The sequence below is a fragment of the Gobio gobio genome (assembly GCF_949357685.1).
Source record: "Gobio gobio genome assembly, chromosome: 3".
Classification (NCBI taxonomy): domain Eukaryota; kingdom Metazoa; phylum Chordata; class Actinopteri; order Cypriniformes; family Gobionidae; genus Gobio; species Gobio gobio.
In genome coordinates this window covers 8,489,140-8,503,670 of record NC_137099.1, presented here as the reverse complement: position 1 = coordinate 8,503,670, position 14,531 = coordinate 8,489,140, and positions in this window count along the sequence as shown.

The following is a 14,531-nucleotide window of genomic DNA, read 5'->3' as shown; positions in this document are numbered from 1 at the left end:
GAGCAGTGCGTCTGCTGGAAAATTGGCGAACGCCAGACACTTTTTAAGCACACATTAGCAAGTGTTCTGTGGGCTCCGCGTGTAAAGAGCCTGCTAATTATCTGGCGGAGAGTGAAAGGGGGAATGAGGCATGCGAGAACGAGAGTGAGAGAAAGAGGGGGAGGAGGAGTCTTTCGTCTTCCTTGTACCGTTCTTTCTTTCTCCACCCACGTTTGCTCATTAACTTGCATCGCTGATGTAGGAAAAATCTCTGGCGTCCCATGAGACATTTGATTGTGGAGCATTAGGGGAAAGAGCTGGAGCAGTGGGAAAAGAGAGCTGTGATGGCAGCGTCTGCCCCAGCTTTATGGTCCCATGAGATGGCGAATCATTTAGCCCTGTGAACACTGCGTGATTTTTTTTGTTCTCTGGTTTGAATGCTCTGTTTTAAGGGGCGTGTCCGCTGTGAGACTTCAGTTTAAGCGCCCACTGCTGTGATTGGCTAACCTCTTTACATTTGAAATAGCTGAGTACTCTCTATTTTTGCGTGCAGTGTTGCCAACTTAGCGACTTTTTTTACTTTCAGCTACTTTAAAAATGTCACCAGTACGGTCCTGCGAGCGCGATTTCTTGCTTTCTCCCTGCCGTCACACCTCTCTCTGCATCTATCCTGTTCAGTGAATGGCTGAGAGGAGCAGCTTTTTGGGCAGGCTTTAGCTACTTTCCTTGGAAAATAATTAAAATTTATTACATTTACATAGCGCTTTTCTAGGCACTCACTCAAAGTGCTTTTACATAGAAGGGGGAATCTCCTCAACCACCACCGATGTGCAGCATCCACCTGGATGATGCGACGGCAGCCATATTGCGCTAGTACGCCCACCACACATCAGCAGATTGGTGGAGAGGAGACTGAGGGATGAGACCAATCGTATATATATATATATATGGGGATGATTAGGAGGCCAATTGGCAAATTTGGCCAGGATGCCGGGGTTACACCCCTACTCTTTATCGAAGGACATCCTGGGATTTTAAATGACCACAGAGAGCCTGGACCTCGGTTTAACGTCTCATCCGAAAGACGGTGCTTGTTACAGTATAGTGTCCCCATCACTATACTGGGGCGTTAGGACCCACACAGACCACAGGGTGAGCACCCCCTGTTGGCCTCACTAACACCTCTACCAGCAGCCTAGTTTTCCCAGTTGGTCTCCCATCCAGGTACTAACCAGGCTCAGCCCTGCTTAGCTTCAGTGGGAAACCAATCTTGGGCTACTGGGTGATATGGCTGCTGGCCAAATAGTTAGCAACACTGTTAGCGCGTTTTTACTATTACAGCTCTCATGGTTAACTAATCGTGAAAAGTGTTGCATTACATTTAGATACATGGCATTATATTTAGATCTATGGCATTATATTAAGATTGCGGTATGAAAGGTTGCAGAGATGAACATTGTAGCCCATGAGCGCATGAAAGCAGTGATCTTGTCATTGCAACTCTGTGGGCCAGTCGGGTCAAGTTCGGGCTCGGGCAAAGAATCCATCCATCAATGGATGGACAATGGAGAACCAAGTTATTATTTGGGTTTTTGAAAGCCACAACCAAGCTGAGCAAGTTGAACTTTAGCTATAATGTAAGCCCCTTGCCTGGAGGTGAGGAATAACACACAAAATGGTCAAATTCACTCAGTATTCCATTATATAATTCACTACCAGTGTTGTGCAAGTTACTTCCAAACTTGTAGATTACTTGTTACTGTTATTTACTTATTTAGTAATTATTTACATTACAATATTACTGTCTCAGAATTGTAATGCGTTACATTACTCCTGTATTACTTTTGAGTTACTTTCAACAAAATAACTAATAACATTCTAAAATGACAAAATGTAGCTACTACAGAGCATTTTACATCCAGTAGAAGGCGATATGATGTAGCATAATGACTGTGGGCTATCCAGACTACTAACAATATAGCATACAATTGGCAAAGTGAAGAATCAAGACAATGCACGAAAGGATGACAGACAGATTCACAAACGATACAAATCTGTTCAAAGTATGGTAGAGGTAAAGTGATTATCATATTAGACACAACAGAACTGTATGCAAACTCTAATGCCATGACAAGATGCACATTTGTTCTTTTCTTATTGTTGTCATTACTTTATTCTCTTTAAAGTTTCACAACACAAAAGTGTCATGCACAAAGTGCAAGAGACGTTTTTTTTTTTAATTGCTAGTGCTATTTCGCAACGTCGATAGTTATTTCGGTTTTAGACAAAGGTTGCATTTGACTGCATTTGCCAATTGCGTTCTTCTTGTCCTTATCTCTGACAAACTCGAAGTAATGCACATACGTCCATCTCGCGAATCTACAGTCTTCTTCTGCCATCTTCATCCATGAAGCCTTGTTTATTTTCGTAAATTTTGGGCTAAACGTGTGTTGTAACGCAAGCGTTACTGAACATGTACAGAGTAAAATATTACTGAAAATTGATTAGTAATGCCTTACACTACTGCGTTACAGCAAAAAGTAGGCTAATATGTTACTGTAATGCATTACTTTTGTAACACGTTACCCCCAAAACTGTTCACTACTATCTCTCAATTACAATTGAGTACAAATGAACTGTATTCAGTTGTGTTGTAGGCATTAAAACAGTCCAGTATGTTATAGTCAAACTCATTTTTATGTTGAAATAACGAAGATTTCTATGCCACCCCAGACTGGTTGCTGGCCCCTGCCTGGCCACCCGTATGAAAAAATCCTGCCTCCGCCACTGATGCTGTGACTAGTCCCATTTCATCTGGCACATTAGCAAGGTGTTTTTTAATAGATAAATATTAAGTGTTAGCATTAATGAGTCAAGTGTTGATTAAATTAACACCTTCAGCTGTTTCTTGAAAAAGCATTATACCTGACAATGTGCTGCTATTTAAAAAAAAGAGACTTTTATTTTGACAGTGCTGACAACGCTAGCGCCTGAGCATCTCAGCTCCCATTCTCCATCTTCATTAGTTCACTGTCTCTATTTAACAGTTCTGTCTAATAAATCATTAGACAGTGCATGTTAAACAAAGAGATTGAACAGTATACGAAAAAGTAGTGTTTGTTTTTCTATTATTAGTAACAGACAGAGGACAGACAGGGTGTGAATGGGAATGAAGAGCTATGACGACAGTTTCTGTCCAACCTTTATCAGAGTTCCAGCAGGTAATTCCTCCTCCTTCTTAAGTCGTCCGGGCCGCTTAGCAGCTGTCGGAGGTGATGGGCTTTAGACAGCTGATGCCTCCCCTAGTTTCTCCATCTACACATCATGTCTGTAAGTCTACCACACGAGTTTGTCTCCTCACCAGCGACTCACTGGGCCGTTCTAGGGCTGCACGATATTGGGAAAAACTGCCGTTGCAATATATAGTTTTTCCTGAGAGATACTGTATATTGCGATATGATTGATGAAAAACTATATTTGGAAAGAATCATTATAGTAGAGGCATTTTTGGGAAGTGAATCTGCATAGAAAAAAAAGAGAAAAAAAAAGCCTTTTTTTAGACTTTTTACTTTTATTTAAAAAAAAAAAAGGCTTTGACACAATACTTTTTTTAATAGCGAAATCATTTTGGGGCTGAACTATATATAGGAAAAGAAAAATAAATATATATTTGAGTGAGTTTTACAAGAAAGTGCTATCTAGAAAATCTACTTCAAAATGTCACCTTTAATTCAATGTGTTACTTGATGTTTCTTTGTAATTATTTGTGAAATTTACTAGAATTTTCAGAGAAAAAAATACTTTTCAGTTATTTTTTTTATATATATATATATCTCCAAGCCTACCTGTTTTTGATCAGTTCAAAATTACTATAAAATAATAATGTTATTGTGATTATTATTAAAAGTATAAATACAAAATAATAATAAAAAAAAAAAAAATATATATATATATATATATATATATATATATATATATATATATATATATATATATATATACATATATATACTGTATAACACATAACAAATTGAGTAATAAAATATAAAAACATTTTATTTTACTGCAAAATTCCAAAAATCTTAATTTCTTCCATTCAAACTTTTAATTTGATGGGTTGCCAGCAAAAAAAATAAATAAAAATTGAATCGCAGCTGTCGATATCTTGTGCAGCCCTATGCTGTTCCTGTGGAAATGAGCAAACAAATGCACCCCATAGGTTCCTCCCATCACGGCGTACTTCAGGCTTCACTTTTGGATGAGATCTAATACATTTGAACTCCCATGTCAAAAGACTCAGTGTTAAATGTGTTTAAATTTGGTTTTACAAACTGAAAGGACTAGCACATTGGCGCTCGCTGCCTGGGCGGTTTGGCAAAGCAAAGGCCTGGCGGACGTCTGCTACGCCCGTGCCAGCTTTTAACAACCTCTGCTCAAACTCCTACCACGGCCACGCAGGAAACCGTCCTCGAGTAGAGTGAGCTCACCTGTTTTCAGTTAATTACAATTACATTGCTGTTTTGCGAATGCAGTAGAACCGATGCTGGCTCCTTAATGCACATATGGGGAGCATCAATCAGGAAGAACTGCAAAAATCGACACACCTGCTGCCGTTGACTTCCTCGCACTGGGTTGGATCGCTGCGTTGGGTGCGCCAGTTTGACAGTCAGAGACCCAGGAGACGTACTTCCCAGCGAGGCGATTAGCCAGTTTATAATTGCTCAATATGCCACCTGTATGACAGATAATATGGCTAATTTATTGATGTAGTTAAATCAATTTCACATTGTGTCTTTTGAGTTTAACGTGTTAATTTACAGAATCGCATATGCATAAGGGTGATTTAATGCAAGACAGAAGGCATCATGCAACATATCGGACGAGGATGTTAATTAAACGTCTGCCATCTCGTTTGAAAGTGTGACAGCAGTGTCAACACTGAGATTTATGTCAACCGTGATGCAATTGGGAAGACCATCAAGATGTCTCTTTAACTGAACCAATAGATGAGACCAGAGACGGATGCAACACTTTTTCCTTTATTTCAGTTTGAGATCCATTTGTTAATGTCCCCACATAATTTTTTTTTTTTACAAATTAAAGTTGCTTTCAAAATATTAATACTATAATACTACATACATAGTACATACTGCTGCTTTTTCAACTACTCAAGCTGACTCGTTAAACTTGTCATTGAGTGTATTGTTGACTATTGAATGATACAATTCATAAGTTATCTGCTAAATGACTATGGAGCAGATTTTATAAACAGGGTAATTTAGCATGAGAGCGCAATCCCATAAAAGCGCCAATGGGAGTGGAAAGTTCTGCGCGTGATCTACTGACAAGGTGCAAATGAAAGAACACAGACACAGCCGGATCATTTCCATAATGACCAACACAATCTACCGAGGGCAGGGCAAATTAACATCCGTTTTAAGATATTTTTTTTTTTTTTGGATGGTAAATAATGGTGTAAACACCAGTAAATTGACAAGCGCAAATCTTAGTAAATCATCTTGCGTGATTCATTTTAATACTCTCCTCCCATAAATGTTGCGTCTGAAAGGGAAACTCTTACAAATGCATATGCATAATGTCAGCCGCAAAAATAACCCTGTCCACACCTTTTCAGCGCTAATTTATCACTGCGTGTCTTTAGTAAATCCTGACAGTAGTTTTTTTTTTTTTTTTACGGCAAAGGAGGGTTTGCGCTGGCACAAGCTGTTTGTAAATCTGGCCCTAAATGTAATGTAAATGGTTGATCAGTTGGACTACTGGCAGCCAGGACAAAGGTCGACCATGTCAAAGCTGGTGAACCGCATTTGCTAAACCACTGGAAATGCACCAGCTACAATATGTCAAAAACCAACGTCATGCTTGCATGACCTGGGTTTCCCTGCAGGAATTCTCAGATAAGTGACTTATCTGCTCAGAATTTTGACTAATATCCACCTACAGCAAGTTCTCTCAATTCAGTGGGAAATTTAGCAAGTGAGAAGGCATTGCTGACTGCAGCATTTGTCAATTACTGAACAAAAAAAAAAAAAAGATTGCAAAGTCACCCCGAGGCCCTAACAATGGGAGGGTTGAAGTAAACCAGTCTGCATAGAAAAACAGCCTCTCAAAGTGTTACAGCGATGAAAGGGGAAGAGACTATAACAGAAGAAAACACTCTTCAACAGAGGACATTGATGCAGTGGACAGTGCAAGAGTCAGAACAATACAACAATGAGCGAGTTAAGCCTTACATTAAGACTTTCCTTTAAATGTGATTACTTAACCGTGTCCTAACCAGTGGTGTGTTTCCCGAAATCATTGTTAGCCAACTATGGTCGCAAGTTCTGGCGTTGTTCAACGAGCCAGTCTTTCCCGAAACCATAGTCCCAACGAACATTCGCAAACAGCATCATGAAGTTGTGTGGTTGGAAGGACAGCTCTCGACATGTGGCTACAAGCATCGTTTCTTGTTTGCCTAACATGTAGACTTAATAAATCCTTATCTTGAGCAAAATAAGCAAGCTGACATTCAGTACAATCTTTATTTCGAATATATACAAATGTAATTTACGTCTTTTAGTTTGTTAACAGATTTAAAGCACCATTTTTGAAGAGTGCATGTGCGTATGTGCTCTTGTAACAACGAGTCTATGATTGAATGGAAATAATGCAAAATAACTAAGAAGAATGAGAATTAGTCCCCAGATGTCAAAAATCTAGCATTAATTCAATCTCAAACGGATTCATTCAAATAAGTTATAATTCTACCACCTGCGTGACATCATTAACCAACATGGTTAAACGACAGATTTGCGACAATATGGTTTCGGAAAACAGTCGTGACTAGCTGATTTCTTCAACAATACATTGTACTATGGTAGTTAGGCAGTGAGTTACGTCGTTGTACAGGAAACACAACTCTGATGGGCAGTGCTTTAAGTGGGCCGGTACGCGCCGGTACTCAGTACCGCCACTTCCAAATATAGCTCTTGAGCGTACCGCCACCTTTCCGTGCGCCCAGAACGTGCTTTTAGCGTACCGGTACGCTCATTTGCGAGCAGAGACTACATTACCCATAGACCCTTGAGTTTTACAAGTGAAAAGCGCATGCGTCGCTTTTGCCGCTGTCAGTGTCAACAACTCAACGTGGTCCAGAGAGGGTGTTTGAAACGCGCAACCATAGCTGCTCAGTTAAAATCTATGGTTAGATTACACTTCTACCGATGACAACAGCCGCATGTTGTAGCTGGGTCGTTCCTGTTATACAGTGACTTTTCTGTCTTTATGATTTACCTACTCATATTTTCTATAAAATGAGTCACATATTTATAAGAAATGGCTTAAATTATAAATGTAGGTCTTCTTTATCACTTAAACAGATATTATGGACATTAAAAATACTATTTTGTATTTTACACACCCACATTTTTATTGATATATGTATTCAATTTTATCATGTCCTCAGTGCAAAGTAATCAACTTCCACAAGAACTATAAACCATGAAATTATAAAAATCTCAAAATATTTTTAGATTATGTTATAGAATAGGCTAAACTACCTCTAGTTATACATATAAACCATGTGAAACTATAGTTATTTTTTTACAATTGTCTTCATTTACTGTGTCCCTGAAGTCATCTTCCACCCTGTTAGTATGTATTTCTCGACTTCCAAAAAAGACCACAATTTCATTGAGACAATTTTCAGGAAATTACGTAATTAGTTTTTCCTGCTAGAATTCAACTGTACAAAATTAAGTAAGATTCAACTCTCACCTCTACCTTTTTTTTTAGTTTTTGATGTTGATCCCTCAAAGAGCTACGGCTAACTTAGCTTAAAATTTTCCACCCTGTTAGATCTATAAACCTGACAGGGTGGAAATTCTAATAGAATAAATCGTATTTAGTGTATATTGCAAATTCTATAAACACATATATGCATATAAATATTATTTATAAAACCATGTTATATAGGTGCAGTGCCACACATTTCTGATGGCAAACCATGCAGGACAATGACGGAAAACTCATCCACTGTTATGGTCTTCCACCCTGTTAGACGAGTCATTTTTAAATAATAATTTGACAGCAACGTTAAATGTTTTGCATACTTATGTTTTATTTTGGGAGGTGAGGATCATTAACAGCTTATACAATGTATGTTTTTGAACACATTTTTTTTATTATTTACCATCCTGTTAGCAAAAATGGGTACAAAAAGTACCTGTTCTTAATAATCAAGACATTCTATTCATCAATAATAGTTTTGTTATTGTTTCAAGAATTAAAAAAATATACCATGATGGCATAAGGGACATATACTATCCAAGAAAAACGTGTTATTGTTTAACATTTACATTATTTACATTTTATGATAACTATGTATATGTCCCTAACAGGGTGGAACACCTTCACAGCCTGTGTCTGAACAATGAATCTACCCATAATTATAATTTTTTTTAGTCCCTGAGCTTGACCAATATGTATTCCGACTAACATGTCACCATTTTGGTAGAATGCTAAAAACATGAAAATCATGTACTTTTTTTTCCAACATTTATGAAGCCAAAATGTTACCGCATACCAGGAATGACCCAGCTATAGTTTCTAACTGTGTTGCTATTTGATTAGAAAAAAGAAAGAAAAAAGTTAACATTGGCCTGCATGGTAGCCTCATGAGGTGCCGTCAATGGTCTTGCTTTGTAAATAAACCCTTATTGTAACAAATGATATAGTTAAACAATTACAAGAACTATATGTTAGTTCTAAGGCTGAGAACAAGTTAGAAAGAGCTTTAAAATACGGACCTTCTTGAATTATTGACTAAACAATCCCCCCATAGCCACGCCCCCAACAAAGCCCCGCCCCCTCTGGTGAGTACCGGCACTTTATTTTTTCCACTTCAAGCACTGCTGATGGGAAGATTGGATCATTTTTCTGACTTGGATCTTTGAATCTCGCTTTGAACGAATCTTTATTCAAGTAGTTAATTTCGTTCATTTGAACAGATTTAAATGAAACATTACATTTACAATAGCCAGATTTCCCCAAAACGTCTTCCTACACACTCTTTGATCATATTCCGAAAAGTTATATATAATACAGACAATAACACATTTTGAAAAACAGAAATTATTAATTCAGGGTCTTCCTGTCCGAGTCATTCCTTGTCACGTGACAGCCGGTCTGAGATTCTTTTTTTGTCATGTGACAGCTTAAATATATTGTCTCTCTACAGGAAACCGAAATAGGCTGCGTTTCCCAAAAGCATCATAAGCCTAAGTAGATCTTTGAACCATTTCAACCGTTGTTGCCCAAAACTGGTTTCCCACTGAAGCTAAGCAGGGTTGAGCCTGGTCAGTACCTGGATGGGAGACCTCCTGGGAAAACCGTTAGAGTGCCTGTGAGACCAGCAGGGGGCGCTCACCCTGTGGTCTGTGTGGGTCCTAACGCCCCAGTATAGTGATGGGGACACCATACTTTAACAAGCACCAGCCTTCGGATGAGACATTAAACCGAGGACCTGACTCTCTGTTATCATTAAAAATCATGTCTTTCTGAAAAAAAGTAGGGGTGTAACCCCGGCATCCTGGCCAAATTTGCCCATTGGCCTCTGTCCATCAACATGGCCTCCTAATCATCCTCATATACTGATTGGCTTCATCACTCTATATATTATATAATTATAATTATTATGCATTTTTGAGAAACACAGCCATGATTATTAGTTCACCTCCCGAGTCTCTCCTTGTTCATTTGTCATGTGACCACTACTCATCTCTGTATGTAATGTTGGACATATTTAGGAATGATCATATTATTATCATAAGACGTGTGTAATAAACAGTTTTTGTGAAGACTTTTAGGAATTATTAACTAATTTCTGTATCCAATAAAGAATATATGAGGCTGTCACATCACGTGACATATTAACAAAAGAGACTCGGACCGGAGAAGAGATTGGGGAGGTGATTTAATAATTTCTGTTTCCTGTACAGAGTCAGACTCTGAGCCTATGTGTCTGTCACGAGAAAGAAGGAACGACTCAGACCGGAAGACTCGGGAGGTGAACTAATCAAATCTGTTTCCTTTACAGAGCCTAAGCGCTTTTCATGTTAATACAAAACGAAAGGATTTTGCACTATGTGCAACTTGTTATTCTCTTGTCATATAAAAAGATTTGTTCAAAATGAACTAAATCACTCTCTGAGACAACTCGTTATTCCTGAGTCATATAAAAAGATTTGTTCAAACTGAACGAATCGCTCTCTGAGACAACACGTTATTCCTGAGTCATATAAAAAGATTTGTTCAAACTGAACGAATCGCTCTCTGAGACAACTCGTTATTCCTGAGTCATATAAAAAGATTTGTTCAAAATGAAGCGCAAGCTCTCTACAACCGCACTGCACTTGCAACAATATAAGTAAATATTACATAGTGTTAACATTATTAAAAATACACACCATGTGGCTGAAACAAACTTTGTCATACAAAGTTACACTTGTTTGCTCACACTAAGTTCAAAGTATGAACATTTCCAAGTTTTGAGGTGAATTATCAGATGTCGCCTTCAGTGTCATTCAAAATGACACTCACATTAGATGCTTTTCACACACACACAAAAAAATCCTATATATTCAGTACCTGAGATTATCATTGCAATACTTTGGGCCAGATTTACTACAACTTGCTCAAGCGCAAACCCTCTTTTGCCTTTAAAAAACTTAAAGGCAGGATTTGCAAAAGACACGCACTGAAAAATCATGGACAGGGTTATTTTTGCGGCTGACCTTATTGCATATGCATTTGAAGGAGTTTCCCTTTCAGAAGCAAAATTAATAGAAGGAGAGAATTTAAATGAATCATGCAAGGTGATTTACTAAGGTTTGCTCTCGTCAATTTACTGGTATTTGTGGCATTATTTACCGCCCAAAAAAAGTAAAAAGTCTTAAATCAGGCGCTAATTTGTGCTGTTCTTGGTAGATTGTGTTGGTCATCATGGAAATGATCCGGAGGTATATGGTCTTTAATTTGCGCTTTGTCAGTAGATCACTTAGGGTGCATTCACACTTGTCATGTTTGGTTCGATTAAAACGAACCCTGGTGCGATTGCTCGGTTAGTGCGGTTCATTTGAACATATGTGAACGCTGCCATCCGAACCCTGGTGCGCACCAAACAAGCGGACCGAGACCGCTAAAAAGATGGGTCTCGGTCCGCTTGCAAACAAACTCCGGTGTGGTTCGATTGATATATGAATGCAACACGGACCAAAGACATGTAAACAAACCAAAAACAGGACAAGATGCGATGCTACAAGTCAGCTGATTTGACGACGCAGAAAGATCGGTGTATCCAAAATGAGTAGAGGGCAAACGTGGAGCAACGAGGAGGTAAAGTGCCTCATCAATCTTCGTTTCTGCGTACAACGGGGGAAATCCTGCTGCTGTTTTGAATGTTGTGAACATTTTATGAGCTCTTCATGAGTTCTCAGCTGGAAAAAATAAAACCATATGTACACGCATAAAATGATCGCGTTTAATCTAACACACAGCATTGTTTTGAATGTTCAGTAAGCAAGCTCCGTCACAAAATATACGTCATAAAAGCCGACCAATCAGGTTGTGACCGTATCCCTATGCCTTTGGTTCGGTAACTTTAGGTTCGCTGTTAAAAATGCCAGTGTGAACGCTAAGCGAACCAGGACTGTATGTTTTGTTTTTGTTTTTTGGTCCGGACCAAACGAACCAAACGAACCAAACTACAAGTGTGAACGCACCCTTACAGAACTTTACACTCACTCCGAGACTGAGGGTGCTTTCAAACTCGGTTCAATTGCCTGGACCGAACCAGAGTTCGATTGCTCCCCCCTCCTCTGCCCCCGCTGGACTGTGTTCATATTAAATTATATTCCTATTATATATTGTATATAAGCAGTGAACCGTACCGGAGTTCACATGAACCGAACCCCAAACCACCTTTTCAAGCGGACTTGGGTTCGGTCCGCTGGTGCGCACCCGAGTTCGGAAGACAGCGTTCACATCATCCAAATGAACCGAACTCTGGCGTCAAACGAACCCGGGTGCGCACCAAAAGTCTCTCTACCACAGGGAAATGTTAACAAAACAAAAATGTATTTGAACTTTTGTGGCCACAGAGACAAAAAGCAAAGGATTGGAGATGAGATGCACGGCGAGACCCTCCGGGTCAAAGGCACAGTACAACAAGACATCTCATTTCCCACACGATGCCCTGCATGTTTGTTACTCTAACCTTGATTTGATGAGTTCTGTATTGCACAATACACCATCTCTATGCAATATATCCACTGTTGAACCCTAATAATGTAGTTCTTTTATTGCATTTAACCAGGAAAGATCTTGCAATTAAAAACAGATTATATAATATGGTCATGTAACCTGCTGAGGTTTTAACATATGGTATGCACTTAACCAAAGAATAACCCTATGAAAGGACCCACCAGACTGACATAAGCGGACCGCAGTGGGAAAGAGTGAATGAAATATGACTACTATATCGAGCCCTGCTTAAATATCTCTGTCCCTGCTTGTCAGATTAAGATGGACGACAGGGACTGTTATGTGACATGGTAATGCATCAGGAAAGAATATATGACTCCGGCGCTCTCTGGCACAGGACCGCATTATAGTTTCGCCAAATTCCATGTGTTCTGTCATCTTCTCGCTGCAGTGCGGTGAAAAATTACTGCATCTTAAGTGCAGTCGTTGGCTTTTTTAGATCTTGGCAGCGTTTATAATCAGAGCTAGACATACATCATGGTGGCGAGAGAACAGCAACTGATCTCTTTCCCTTTCTACTTTTTGGCTTGTATTTATTTTTTGTGAAATATAACAACCTCACACCCATGCTCAAACCATATCTATAGAAAACTTATTTTGGGATTATTAGGACGTCAAACTTAAACCAAAGTATGTCACATTGTAACAGTTATAGCTGAGAACAGCAAACACAATTACACTTCTAGAGAAGAAGGAAACTAGGTCCATGTTCTTATTAAGATCCAGAGGTACATTTCAGTAACAGATACAATATTATTTATGTTTTTTTTTTTTTTTTCAGTATTGATTTCTTTAGAATATTCTGTAGAGACTATCACTGTATGTAAATTAAAGTCGAGCGGAGTCTCTCACCCCAGTGTCCTCTTTAAGCTGTCATTTAATATTAATATATGTTAGTTGTGGAAAGATTTTTGCATAAATCAAGTTTCTACAGTTACCATAGGAATGGAAAAAGGAGATATCTTTAGTACGTCTAATTTTTCAAAAGAAATCAACGTCACAAACTGAGCTCATATGTGCCAACATGTCAAAGTCTGCAATCTAAAGTAAGAGGTTTCATTATTAATCCAAACCTTTCCATCAATGGGAAGCAATTAACTATAAATCTGGCATTGGTTACAAGCCTCTATTATCCTTTCTGCTTGGAGTTGCCAGATGTCAAGATAATAAATCCCCCAAGTGGGACTTTTCTCTTAAAATGGTACATTTTCTACCCAGTGTTTTACTTAATCTTCTAATCTGGCAACCATTACCGTGCAAGCCTTACTTTAAAGGGATAGTTCACCAAAAAATAAACATATCTGTCATCATTTACTCGCCCAAACCTGAATTAATTTATTTCTTCTTGTAAAAGCAAAAGAAGATATTCTGAAGAATGTTAGTAAACAAAAAGTTGATGGGTCCTATTGAGTAATGACTAGGGGTGTGACTAGATCTCAAGAGACTAAGGCCATGTCCACACTAATATCTTTTCGTTTGAAAACGCGTATTTTTCTCTCCGTTTTGGCCTTCCGTCCACACTGTGTGGTAGTGTGAACTGTGTAGACGGAGGTATTTGAAAACGATGACGCATGTTTAGTCATGTGACGCATATTGTACCAATAGATTTGTATGTTTATACCGCTATTGTGCCAGTTATGTGCTATTCATTTTCACACAGTTGCTAAAATATGTTACTTTGCACACTTCAAATCACAGTCCTGCAAGGATGACACAAAATGTACTTGCATTTGCTGTCCTGTGGCAAAACACGAGTGGAGTTGCATTTTAGACCAAACATAATAATGGTTGACCGAGTGCGACCTATCAGTGAATGGTGAGATATTTTGCTAAATCAAATGATCCTGCCAGAAGAATTGTGTGATAACTTTATGATGTCTGTATCATCTCAGTGAGCTTTTATGAGGTTTTACGCATGCGCAGTAATTTAATTTGCCGTTTACTGACGTTTCAGTGTGAATGAGAAACTTTTGGAAAACGTTAGTGTGGACGGAGAGCGTTTTGAAATGAAAACTGTTTTCAAATCTATCCAGATTAATGTAGACGTAGCCCAAACTGTGATGAGACTTCTTGTCGAGGTGAAAAGGTGTCTCGTGTCATATTGTCATGACCTGGAGCCTCATTTTTAAACGTTGCGTACGCACAAAAGAAGTCGTACGCCGCTCTCTACGCAATAATTGGTATTTATAAAAAGCAAACTTGACGGGAAAATGTGCGGTCCTTCACGCAAG